This window comes from Protopterus annectens, chromosome 11.part0 (genome assembly GCF_019279795.1).
Source record: "Protopterus annectens isolate FY-2018-M chromosome 11.part0, PAN1.0, whole genome shotgun sequence".
NCBI classification, from domain to species: domain Eukaryota; kingdom Metazoa; phylum Chordata; order Ceratodontiformes; family Protopteridae; genus Protopterus; species Protopterus annectens.
The window spans coordinates 82,787,952-82,801,634 of NC_056745.1; the positions used below are offsets into that span (position 1 = coordinate 82,787,952).

The 13,683-nt window shown below is 39.2% G+C and overlaps 1 protein-coding gene across 1 annotated transcript in view; it reads right to left on the reverse strand.

The window, feature by feature from the left end:
• LOC122815180 (guanylyl cyclase inhibitory protein-like) overlaps window positions 1–13,683 on the reverse strand; it is a 397,270-nt gene that overhangs the window by 360,256 nt on the left and 23,331 nt on the right. The gene's annotated exons all lie outside the window — the stretch shown is intronic.

Consider the following 13,683-nt stretch of genomic DNA (forward strand, 5'->3'; position numbering starts at 1 on the left):
GTTCATAGGTATAGACAAAGCAGAAGATACAGCACAGTATTTCAATCAACAATATAAGTACATATCAAAATTCAGAAAATAAAGGTAAGAGTGAATGCAGATCAGGTAAGATTAAAAGATTCAGCAAAACTGCATTGAGAATAAAAAATATATATACAAATGCAAGCTAAGATATGAATAAAATGCAGTGCAGTCATACATGTAGTATATTAAACTCCTATATGCATGTGGAAAACATGCATAAGATGCTACATTAAGAGGCTGAGAAATGTTTCTTAAAAATATTCTATTATTCATGATATGGGATGGTAATTTAACTAAACATTATCATGGTAGCAATCACAGGTAGATTCAGTAAAGAGATGCTGTTTAAGTGCATATCTGAAGCTTTTAATGGTTTCTATGATTTTTTGACGTCTGTTGGCAGGTGGTTCCAGGTACCAGGCCTCAGTATAGAAAATATCTCTCACCTACAGCAGTTTTAGATGGAGGGTGTACTAAACAGAACTTCTTGTCCTGTGAACTTTTGAGTACATTATGGTTGTGTTTTAAAGGTAGTTTCATTCTTAAAGGGGGATAGTGACTGTGTTTTAACACCTTGTAATTTGTAGTACTTAGAAGAAAAGTTGCCCTATGAGGCACTGAAAGCCATTTGGGATTTTTCACAAATTGCAATGGTGCACCTGGGGGTCTGCTAATAGAATAAATCTGCAGACTTTATTCTTAGCAGTATATATTACATGGATATTGTGGGATGAATGCATAACAAGAAAAGGAAGGCCATATTCATATTTTAAGTATTAAAATATTTTTGGCATTGGCCTAGCGAACGGTGGGTAAAAGGAGGTGACTGATCTTGTAACAATGTACCGTGGAGAGTCTGTAGGAATAAAATCCAGATTACCTGATTTGTTCTTGAACATAACAGACCAGTTCTGTAGCATTAGCACTAGCGTGTCATGTGTTGCCAACCCCAAGATGGCACACTTTTAACACAACAACCTTTAAATGCATATAACATGTAACCTTTAAATACTTATCTATGCATGTCTCAGAGACAATCCTGGCAAGTGAAACCACAAGGTTACTCGTTACATATGCTCTGTTTGTTATCACCTTTTTTAGTGATGGGCAGGGGTACCTGAATGCAATTTTAATTAAACTATACCAATGCAAGTTCTACTAAACGATTGATACAGTGTTCATCTCAGTCATAACCCTCTGTATCACAATTTAAACAGCACATGAAGATTTCATTGTGGATTCAATCATTTTCACAACTAGCAACTCTGAACTAAAAGATAGCAACGGTGCAGACTCTAATCTCTTATTCCTTATTAGCCTAATTGGATAGACCCTAGGGACCACAAGCAACTTATGGACCTTTAGCTCTAAATATATAGAAGACCATGAGTATATCCCAACAGAGGTACAGAATCATAATTGCCAGCTCACTAATGCTTAAGAAATTCAGAAAGATGAAAGCTTACCAAAAAAACATAAAGCATTCTTTACAACCCATGTATTTTTCAGATAAGACATTAACGTGTGTTTAACAGTTCACTAATTACATCTTAAAAATTACAGACAACAAAAGTAATTCACTCCATTTACACAATTTCCAGAAACCTTTACCTTAGTACCACCTTTACTGAACCAATGCATTCTGAATATAAATAATTATTATTTATAGCTTATATCCCCATGTTTGGCCACTCAGTGTTCTGGCTGCTCTGATTAACTAGCTCACAAGATAGAATCTATCATGTCTTGTCATCTTTCTGGTTAAACCTTGTCTTGCTGTCTGGTCCCATGCTTAGTACCCAGGTCACCAACCCTTGTCCAGTTACTGCACCATTATCTTACTACTAAATGGTCCCATGTCCAAAACATTTATTGTCAGCATACTCATTGAGTGGTCCTGTTCTCTACTAGATGAGGATGTCAGTCTTGTTGATTTCTTGCTCTTCCTCACCCAGACCTCTCAACTGTCTTTGCATTGGAGAAACATTCCTGTCTTCAGGCCTGACATACCCCCGCACCGGATGTCCCTATTATTGGAGGTATGTCTCAGTTTCAGGCTTGACTTCCCTCTCACACTATTTTTTGATCCCACCCATCACACATGATGTATGAGGCTGTCTACTACACAGGAAAACACACATGACCAACACACTAGTGGCACCAATAATTTAAGAAGAAGGACACATATCTTGCATCTCCCTTTTCAGAAGCAAATATAAAAGACCTTGTGTGGTAGACGTTCACTAATGTCTACAGATCTTACAGTTTTTTTGATTATGTGCTTATATTTTCTATCATTTTTGTTATTCTCTGTTTTTTAAACATGTCTGTAGTATTCCAAATTCCTACTGGAAGTGGGAAGAGTTATGTGCTATTTGGTATTCAAATGTTATGCTAATTAGATGTCCAGCTTTTGGCTGGATGTTCCCAGCTGTCAAAAGGCTCTGTACATATTTTAAATGTCTGTAGATTGACAGATTGACAGGTTTGTCCTCACCTTCCTCATTGTCCTATTTTCTACTGTACCTGCCTTAAAATACCTGAAATAAACAAACAACTCAGGAGCTTAATAAAATTCACCAAAACCATGTCTGGGTCTAAAATACCTACTGAAGCCAAAAGACAATCACAAGGTATTTTTCAAATCTTTGGAATCTCAAAAGCACAATGCAGCAGTGTACTGAGCTGATTGCTAGTGATCTTACCTACTCTGAGGCTGATGATATAGCAAACCTACTTGACCAATAAATTTAGCTCTAACTTTACCCCTCTCTCCACTCCATCTGTTCTTCAAGATATACTGAAACTGGCTTGTCTCCAGCTATCACACAAGACCAAGTCCTAAAATTACTATATTGATGAGTCCTGACAAAAACCCTGGATGCATCTTAAACATGCAATCGAACAAAATGGTGAACAACCAGCAGAAAAAGCAGCAGTAAGTCCAGCAGGATAAAACTTCCTTTAGTAGGTTTATTAACAAACTCACACTTAAAAACAATTAAAAAATTATTAAATAAAGTGAGATACTAGCGCTTTTGTCCTGATACCTCCAGAACTTCTTCAGATTAATGTAAACAAACTACACCCAACGTAACCTTTGAATAACCTCTGTTGAAGCCATATTTCCTCTTCTCTAAATTTAAAGAAACAGTGTTTAAAAACATTATGCATTACAACATTAGCTCCAAAAAGCTAACAATCATATAATTAACTTTTAATTGCTTAAAAACAAATAAATATACAACAATAAATACTTTATATATTTAAAATATTAAGTTTAAACAGACACCTATATAAAGCTAACTACTGTTTAAGTTGGGTTTCTAAGTGTATGAAGCATTGAATTTCTGTCTCTTCTACCTAAACTACCCCACTAAATTCTCTGTATTTTGTTTCCCCTAGCTCTCTCCCCTGTTTCTGCACCCATTCTTTGACTCCCAGACCAAGGATTAACATTTAGTGGCTATTACGGGAATCTGATATTCCTAATCCTGAAAAGCTTACCTCTGGAGACTGGAAAGAAAGTATGACTTACTCCTCCACTGTTTAAGTGCAAATAATACATTGAAGTCCTATCTAAATACATTTACCCTATTTCCTCCCTGGAATAGAGGTATTCTGTTACCAGTGTGAGCACAGTACCATGAGAACCTGACGCCCCATATAGACCCTGCACCCCTAGCTACACTTTAAATATCTCACTGCCCCTATAAAACACTACATAGCTAACTCCCTGCAAATAAAGAGATAATTCAATTTTCTTTAAGTAATCCTGAACCATTCTGGCAAAGGGCTGACTAATAGTTTTTTCAAATTCAGCAGCTACTCGGTAGGGCCCCACTCCGTTTGCCCTTGCTACGCTTGGGCTCACTTCGCTCTACTCCCACCCCCATTCCCACCTACCCCCATATCATTTCCTTTATACTTATCCACCTTAACCACACCTCTTCCAACTCCTCCCCTGCCCCTCCCACTACTTCCTTACTGACACACCTCTTCCCCTATAGTACCTTCCCACATATTACTGATTATCACTCACCTCATCTTCCCACTGTCTACACATACTCTACCTTTACATCATGCCTTTCAAACCACAAGCATTACTCCTGATACCTATATTCTACTTCTTTTATCTCCTCACTTCCTATCACACACATCTACCCCCACCCTACTGCCACCCAACAAATTGTACTCTACATCTAAATACTAAACCCCAGGCTCCTCTGCAAACTGGCCCTTCTATCCCAAACTATACCACGCTCCTTCCTAAAATAAAATTATTTCCCCCTCTCCCAACCACCTCTAAGCAGAAAAGAAATGTCTCCCATTTAAACACTTACTCTACTTTAAACCACTACTTCTATCAGGAGACATCCATCCTAACCCAGGCCCCTCCCAACCTACCTTGAACAATCACCGCTTGTACAAACATCTACTAACCTCACCCCCTTAAAAAGCAAGTATCTTTATGCTCTATCAATCTCAGGAGTGCAGTAAATAAAGTTCAGGACTTCCATGCCTGGTTAGCTAACTATACCCCTGACATAGTGACCCTAACTGAAATGTGGCTGAAACCATATAATCAAGATAGTGACATTACCCCACCTGGCTATAACATCCTTTGACTTGACAGACAAATGAAAAGAGGAGGAGGGGAAGCCATACTCTACCCTGACCACCTCTCAATAACCAGTCCAAACCTCCTCTACCCACTTTCTCTACAGCTGAACTCCTACTTATCAATGTTAAACTTAACAACTTTACCACCATAACTGTTGTAACTATTTATATCCCACCAGAAGACAATCTAGGCATACTCGAGAACATCCTATCCTATCTCTCACAGACCATACACAATGAAACCATCATTCTAGGGGATGTAAACATAGACTGGTTTACAATTCAAACTCCCCATACTACCTCTTGTATCAACTTACATGAATTTGAGCAGCTAATCACCACCCCCTGCCTATATTAGCAGGTCACACCTGCCACGGTCTTTCCTGGACTGGATTTTTGTGTCTCATCCGCAAAATTACCACAACCCTCACACTCTACCAAACTCCCTTAGTGACCACTGCCCTACTACAGTAACTAGAAACACTCACCATTTCAGCAGACCTTTCAGGTTTATCACTTCCCGCAAAATCTCTTCCTTTAGTCCAGACTCTTTCTCTGACCAACTCTCCAGAATTGACTGGTCCCATCTCACTACACTCCCCTTAGATGAAGCTGTCCCCTCTTTCAATTCCACCTTTCTAAACATCCTCAACTCCCTTGCTCCCCTCCGAACTATCAGAATCAAACCTAATACTGCTCCTTGGCTAACCAAATTTACTAGAGCCCTGATGAAAAAACGTGACAGGATATGGAAATTATGGACTAAAACTAAGACCCCTTCTCTCCTAAAGACCTTAGGAATCAATTAAAGAAAATTATCAACAAAGACAATATCAACTTCTATGCAAACCCTCTCACTACCCTAAAATCTGACCCTAAAAAATTCTGGAACACAATCATATACTGTATCCAGGAAACCCTTCACCTCCTAACCCATGCCCGAATAAAACTTCTGAAGAAACTGCCACTGCATTTAACAACCTTTTTATTAACTCAATAACTACCTTAATTAATGATCTTCCCACTAGAAAAAATACTAATAACCACACATTCTCAACTTCTCCTCCTTATCCTTCTAACTCTTTTTCCCTTACATCAGTCTCAACTAACTACATTAAATCTCTACTCTCTAAACTCAAACCCTGCTCCCCCTCAACTGATAATCTATCCTCTTACTTCCTACACATTGCTGCTGAACCCCTAGCCTATCCAGTATCCCTCCTGATCAACCGATATCTCTGAATCCTATGTTCCAGCAATATGGAAAACATTCTATACATTACCCATACATAAAGGAGGTAATTCTTCTGATATATCAAACTTCAGACCAATTGCTATACTGTCTCCCCTCTCCATGATTCTTGAAAAATGCATTCACAAGCAGATAATGCAGTACCTTCTCCAACAGAACCTTCTAACACACACAACATGGATTTCATCCTAAAAACAGTACAACAACTGTACTAATATCCTTCATCAATACTGTATCACTGGCCCGTGACAACAATAAACTAGTTTCATGTCTGTTTCTCAATCTTTCCACAGCCTTTGACACTGACTCCCATCCCCTCCTTCTAGACAAACTCTCTCATTTAAGATTCTCTCCTCCACCATATTCTCATTTTCTATCTCTCTAACCACCAGCAAGCTGTCAAATGGCACTCTGCTCCATCCCCCTAAGTGTCTAAATGGGTGTCCCCCAAGGATCCATACTTGGGCCACTGCTCTTCAATATTTTCACCAACCTTCTTTACACTTTTTGTCCCAACTCTACACTTGTATAATATGCAGATGATTCAATGGTCATCACCATTGCTGACAATCCATCTGACCTCCACTCTACTACCTAAGCATCATTCAACACCATAGAGACATGGCTTTGTGACAACAAATTAATTCTCAACCCTAAGAAAACTAAGCCCCTACTCTTCCTCCCAGAAAACCTCATCAATCTCAAAACTACATTTTCCATACTATCAAGCAATAGTACTATCATTACTGCTGAACCTAGCACTAAACTGCTAGGGGTCATAATAGACGATCAGCTTAAATTTGATCTCCAAGTCACTACCTCTATCAAAAAATCTCACCAGAAACTTGGACTCCTTTACTGTAACAAAAGACATTTAATCAACGCAGCCAGAATAACTCTCTCCCATGCATTTCTTCTTCCCACCCTTCTCTATAGCTGTCAGTTATACACAAATCTTAACACCACACTCATAACCAAACTTGGAACTACCTATAATAAAGTTGCTAGATTTGCTGCAAACCAAACCTACATCTTTTAGTCCAGACTCTTTCACACCATTGCCTATCTCTTAAACAATTGGACTGGATCGAATTCCCTCATTTGCTGCTACTACATCAACTGCAAATTATCCACTCCATCCTCTATCCACCATCTTTCTGCCCTAGCCTTCTATCTATTATATCGAAATATTCCCCAACCAGGACACTGTGTAGCTCAGACCAGGACTTCCTACAGATCTATAAACCCAAAACCAAAACAGGGTGTTTACTCTACAACTATAACCCTGCTGCAACTTGGAACCAACTACCCCTAGAAATTAGGTCCCTTGACCAAACCAAGCATTTCAAATTAGCCACTCAGAGATACCTAACAAATAAATGGTCCTGCCACTGTAGTCATCCTCCCTGAAACTACCCAACCTTAGCTTCTGTTCCTCCTCCCTCCATTCTCTTCCACTGTCGAGCTTTATAAACATCTACCCCTCTGTCTCTTTGCTTAACCACTTCATCCCCTTATTACTCCTCCTGTACCCATACTGTATATAACCACTTAGGAATTATGAACACTGTATTCCTTGCATGACATTGTACCTAAGTTTTTGCGGTATGATTTCTGACATTGTACCCAAGTGCTTTCTGTATGATTTATTGTAAATATTTTTTTGCGGTATAATCTCTGACATTGTACTAAACTGTTTTCTGTATGAGTTATTGTAAATGTTTATCTCTCTAACTATTTGTTTAGCTGCAAATGAAAATGTCTTACTGATTGTAAGTAAATTGTAAATACTGACTGCGGAGCTTTTCTCCTCGGGTCTCCACTGAAAATGAGCTAAACGCTCAGCTGGACTAACCCGGTTAACAAATGTAAAATAAATAAATAAAATAATAAATAAAATATATTACAAACTAATAAACCATTATTAAAAATTAAAAACAAGCATATTTAAACATTCATTAATTTCTTATCCCATCCTAATGTATTGAGGAAAGTATTCCAAATATTATACAAGGATACACAATAAGACATAAAAAACAAACATCCAAAACACAAAAGATCCGTATCGTCTCTACTGGGAGCTGAATCTAGAACCTTCTGCATATACAACAGTTGTAATAACACTACACTCACCTCTCAAGGGCTTTTATTCTCACCAAACAAGCTATATGACAGTTGTTATTAAGTCCAGGGGGCTTAAAAGCATTGAAAAGAGCTGCCAGTATAATTCCCTTATTTTTAATCAACCTTACCAAGCCCCCCCCCCCATTTCCCAACATCCACTTTTTCTAAAATGACAAATTTGAAGGAGTGTTCAGGGTAAACTAAAATATGCTTTGCCAGGCACTTGTGGTTTTATTCTTTTTAATGTCATTTACATGTTCATATATTCGAGACCTTAAAGCCTATTCAGTTTTACCTATGTAGAACAAGCTACACCCCTGACATAAAGTGCAATATATCACCCCAGTTGTTCTGCAATTAAACTCGCCATTAAAATAAAATATTTTATCCAAATTAGAACAGCTGTGGGACCCAATAAGGTGTGGTATGAAGAAATGTGGACACTGTCCACAATGTAAGTGGATCAGTGTGGGGAGATACCTTACTAAAAGGAGACAAAACCTAAACAACATGTCCTACATGAACCGACTCAAAGCCCTGTCACTGTACTCAGTATTCGACAGACTTCTAAGAGTTTACCTATATCTGGCATACAAGCCATCCTCTGACATATTACTGATGGATTTACTGATATCAGCAAGTTAAATGGCATCAAAAATACTCAGTCTAAAGATCTAAACCTCTTTTGCAACATCAACCAAACAGCTTGGTGGGATAAATATACCTCACAGAAAATACCGCTGCTATGGAACAAACTCCCCATCCACATAAAACAAAGTTCATTCCTGTCCATATTCAAGTGCAACTTATATCTGTGAATGCAAAACAGAAAATTTACCCCAGGACTGCCCTCTGTATTACTAACATACACAGCCAGCTCCTAAATGTTTTATCCCATGCATGGATCCCCTCAAATTATCTATGGTATGATCCCAGTTATCCTCATTAGGGTTGCTACAGAATTATCAGCCATGAGATGGGTAACGCCATCTATAACCAAATGGGATAGGTTATTTTAAGCACAAAGGGGGAAATTGGCTAGGCTTAAAATGATGTGCAAGGGCGACTAGCCTAGCACTTACCTATGAACCTATTGCAATGCTGTACTTTTCTAAAATGAGTCGTATAACTGATTTTGATGACTGACTCTTCCCTGCTAACCCTGCCCACCTTATTCCCTGATATCGCTTAACTACCCCCAAATAAAATATATGAGTACTGGGAGTCGCAAATTAGCAAATAAGCCTATTGTCTTCCTGTTGCCATCCTTCCATATGATAGAAGGAACAATCACTCCTTTAACTTGGATACCTAGAGCCAGTTCACTAAACCTGTATAGCTGACATTGCAAAGGCATCAGCACTTCCTTTAGCCACATCAGATACACAGAAGACATATTTTAACTGAGGCATTGTGTTTAAATGCTTCAATACCAACTGCCTGTTCAGTTGATCTGTCCTGACCCTCATTAGTGTAGAAACCACTGTCCTAATGTCCATCATGAAAATCGCATGAATGATGGTTAATGCCTCTTCCAGCAACACAAGATCACCCCAGCAGCCCTCCCATTACATTTTTTTCTAGCTGCACCTACGTACAAACAGTAATTCATGACTCTCTAGCTATTTGGTTTGTCAAACTTGAAATTGCATTAAACTGGTTCAGACAATGATACCACACCTTCTGTCCCTTATTATGTCAACTGTTAGCCATTTCCAGAGTTAGGCCACGCCTTTGTTACTTTCCAGTCTGTCACATCACTCCCTAGTCAAAATGCATACATGCAAAAAACCAAATAGCATAACGAGCTGTACACATCTTTTGCCCTAGTTTATTCATAGGCAATACCTTTTGAGTGCAGCCAGTACTGTAAGGTTCTTCTTTTTTTTTTTAAACAAGAAACATCTTTATTAAATTATCATGTATGACATAGGCAATCATTCATTTATATAAATGAAAACAAACCATACTGACATAATTTTTAGTTGCAAATATTATACATCACTTATAATCTATCCAGTCATTATTGGTCAAACATTACATAGCTCATTCAAATCCTGCCTTCTTTTAAACTTCATTCCTCCTCTGCATGTATTCTTCCCACAATTCCCTTTTTTCTATGTAATTTGCTTCTACCTTTTCTAAAGATCCCACGTCCAGTTGTTTTATCTCTGTTACTATAGTCAGTACTTTAGTAAAGTTGGTTTAGATTTTGATTTCCATTTTCTAATGATTGCTTTTTTGGCAGCCACCATAATTAGACACAGCAAGGCCTTATTATACCTAGACAATTCCAATTATGTGCCCAACCTCAAAAAAATAATTTCTTTAGTTAAATCAATTTGCTCACCCAGTATATCTGAAAGAGAAGTCTGTAGTGAAATCTTTAAAGTCTGCCCACTCATTACATTCCCAGAAATATGTTTCAGTAAAAACAAAATGGAAACTCCAGCAAAGCTAGAACTTCCACTGAGTGACCTCCCAACCTCTTGTATCAGAGGCAAATGGGATATATGCAAATGACCCTTATGAACATCAGGTGTTTCAGTGAATTGGTGATTCTAAATGCCCATTACTTGTTTCATTGTTTGAATGGACAATTTCAGGCCAATAAACCCAAACCCCACAAGCTGTGGATATGCATATTTTGACATTGCTATGACCTCATCAGTACAGCACAAGCAGAGTGTTTGACTAAGCATAAGAAACACAGGGCTGTTATACTCAGCTGATGTCCATTATCATTAGGGTCACTGCAAAAATATCCCAAACAACAAGGTCACTGAAAAACTAATCAGTAAAAACAAAATGAAAACTCCAGAAAAACTAGAACCTCCACTGAGTAACCTCCCAAACCTCTTGTATCAGAGGCACATGGGATAGATATATGAAAATGACCCTTGTGAACATCAGGTGTTTCAGATAAATGGTAAGTCTAAACACCCATGACTTGTTTCATTGTTTGAATGGATAATTACAGGCCAATAAAGTAAAACCCCACTAGCTATGCTAACATGCATATTTCATCCTTGTTATGACCTCCATAGCACAAAAAGAGTGCTTGACTAAGCATAAGAAACACAGGGCTGTTATACCCAGCTGATGTCCATTATCATTAGGGTCACTGCAAAAATTTCCCAAACAACAAACTAAAACAACAAGTGAGAAGGTCACTGAAAACCCAATCAGTAAAAACAAAATGAAAACTCCAGCAAAGCTAGAACTTCCACTGAGTGACCTCCCAAACTTCTTGTATCAGAGGCACATGGGATATATGCAAATGACCCTTATGAACATCAGGTATTTCAGCTAATTGAGGGCATCCCAGCACTACCAGGCTACAACTCATACCATACTTTTCGGCCACAAAACCTGAACCGAAATACAAAAGGCAGGGGCGTATCCATATTCATCAAGGATACCCAAACCTCCAGGTTAGTGGCATAGCACAATGCTTCAGAGATTATCCACGTGCAACTAACAATGGGCAGAACTGCAATTCAAATTGTAGCTTGCTACAGATTGTCCACCATGTCCCAGGATCCCATTCCGCATTTCTGGAAACACTGGGAAACACAAAGGTCTTACCAAACACCCTGATATTGGGTGATTTCAATTACCCAAACATTAACCGGGAGACCTACTCAAGTAATAACTCCCTTACCCAACATTTCCTAGAATTTATAAACTCAAACACCCTGGATCAACTGGTAAACACCCCACCAGAGGTGACAACATATTGGACCTGGTCATCACCAACATGGGCGACTGGTGTTCCACACTGGAGGTCAACCCCTCACTGGTTAGATCTGACCATAAACAAATCACTTTGGATATCCACATTCCGCCCCCAACCCTGGTCAAAGAAACCACTATGAAATCTTTTAAAAAGTAAACTTCACATTATTTAAGACCGAGGTGGAAAGTTTCAAATCCCCCATGCTAAAGGATAACGCTGCCCAAGCTGCAAAATCCTTTACTAATGCATTCTACGGGCACCTACAAGAATGCATGGATCGTGCTATCCCAAGCAAAACGAAGACTCACTCCTCCAAGAAAAGGAAACCAGTCTGGTGGACCCCTGTCATAAACAAGCTATACAACTGAAGGAGGAAAAAGTACAGAAAAGAGTAAAATCCCAAAAGGGGGAAACATCCCTGATCAGTATCAGCAAGAAACTACGATCCCTCATAAAATCATCCAAGGCTAGCTTCAAAATAAAAATTGCCAAGGACTCCAAAGATAACCACAAGGCATTCATTAGCTATGTCAAGAATCTAAGTGGCAATTCTCAGATCTGCTCGGAGTTAGTGCAGAATGGCACAAAATACACCAAACCAACCAATATCGCCAACATCCTGACAGACAGGTTCAGTGCAAACATCACCCCCCTCTCACCCCCAAAAGGGCCCATAACCATACCAGAAGAATGTAGTTCCCCTGAAATCACAGACACTCAGGTTAAAACAGCCCTCTCCAAAGCCAAAAACACAGCATCAGTGGGACTGGATGGTGTCCCAGGCTGCGTCCTACACGAGCTCAAAGATGAACTAACCCCTCACCTAAACACACTGTTCAAACTCAGCCTCTCCACAGGCTATGTGCCCATAGAGTGGTGCACAGCAATGGTTATTCTGCTCCACAAAGGTGGAGCTACAACGGACCCTGACTAGCTTGGTCTGCAAGACTATCGAGCGCATCATCATGGCTCTCATTAACAGAGACATTGGGAATCTCCATACACTGGATCCTACCCAGTTCGGCTTAGTTAAAGGCAGATCATGCCTCCTAAACCTGGTGGACTTCTTTGAGACAGTTACCAAGGCTATAGATGAGGAAACAGTGGTCCACACAGCCTACCTAGACCTCGCAAAGGCCTTCGACACCATTCCCCATTCTGGTATTATAGACAAGCTCACCAGCCTGAACATAAACCCCTACGTCATGAGATGGGTTGCCAACTGGCTCACAGATAGAACCCACATGGTAAGAGTTGCAGGAGCTAGGTCTGACTCTAAACCAGTTACAAGTGGCATTCCCCAAGGCTCAGTCCTAGGGCCCCTCCTGTTTGGCATATACTTCTCAGAGGTACAGGCATGCACAGGAGGACTATGGCTGACAAAGTTCGCAGAACACTCCCAAATCCTTTTCCTTCTCTGTCACTATCAGATCCAGTCCCTCTTGGCTGATACTTTACATCAGGGTAGATGTGACTGAAGTCCAGTGCTTTCCATTTGTCTGTAATCAATATCAGCAAGTGTCCTTCTGCCTTGTGGTAGCCTTTCTCTTCCTTGAAAAAAAATGTTAAATACAAGAAATAAAATGTTGGCTCTGTTAACAGAATTTTGTGATTGTATTTTCCTTTGATTTAAGGACAGTCTATTTTTCCAAGTTACTGCATAACAAACCCAATACATTGTTTCTGAAAAGCTTCACTCTAAATAAAAAACAAAAATTAAGCCTGAATTGCTCATTTTGTCCTGAGTTTACATACACTGTCTATGTCTTACAAGTGGGAGTATCCTTGGTGACTGAAAATATACAGTAGTAAGTTATATTCCCAAACCAGGGATACAGTGTCAGTTATTAAGTGCAAGTCTAGCTCCCTGCTCTCCAGTTTGGCAAAATTAGTATAATTATTAGTTTCCAGAACGTTGCAA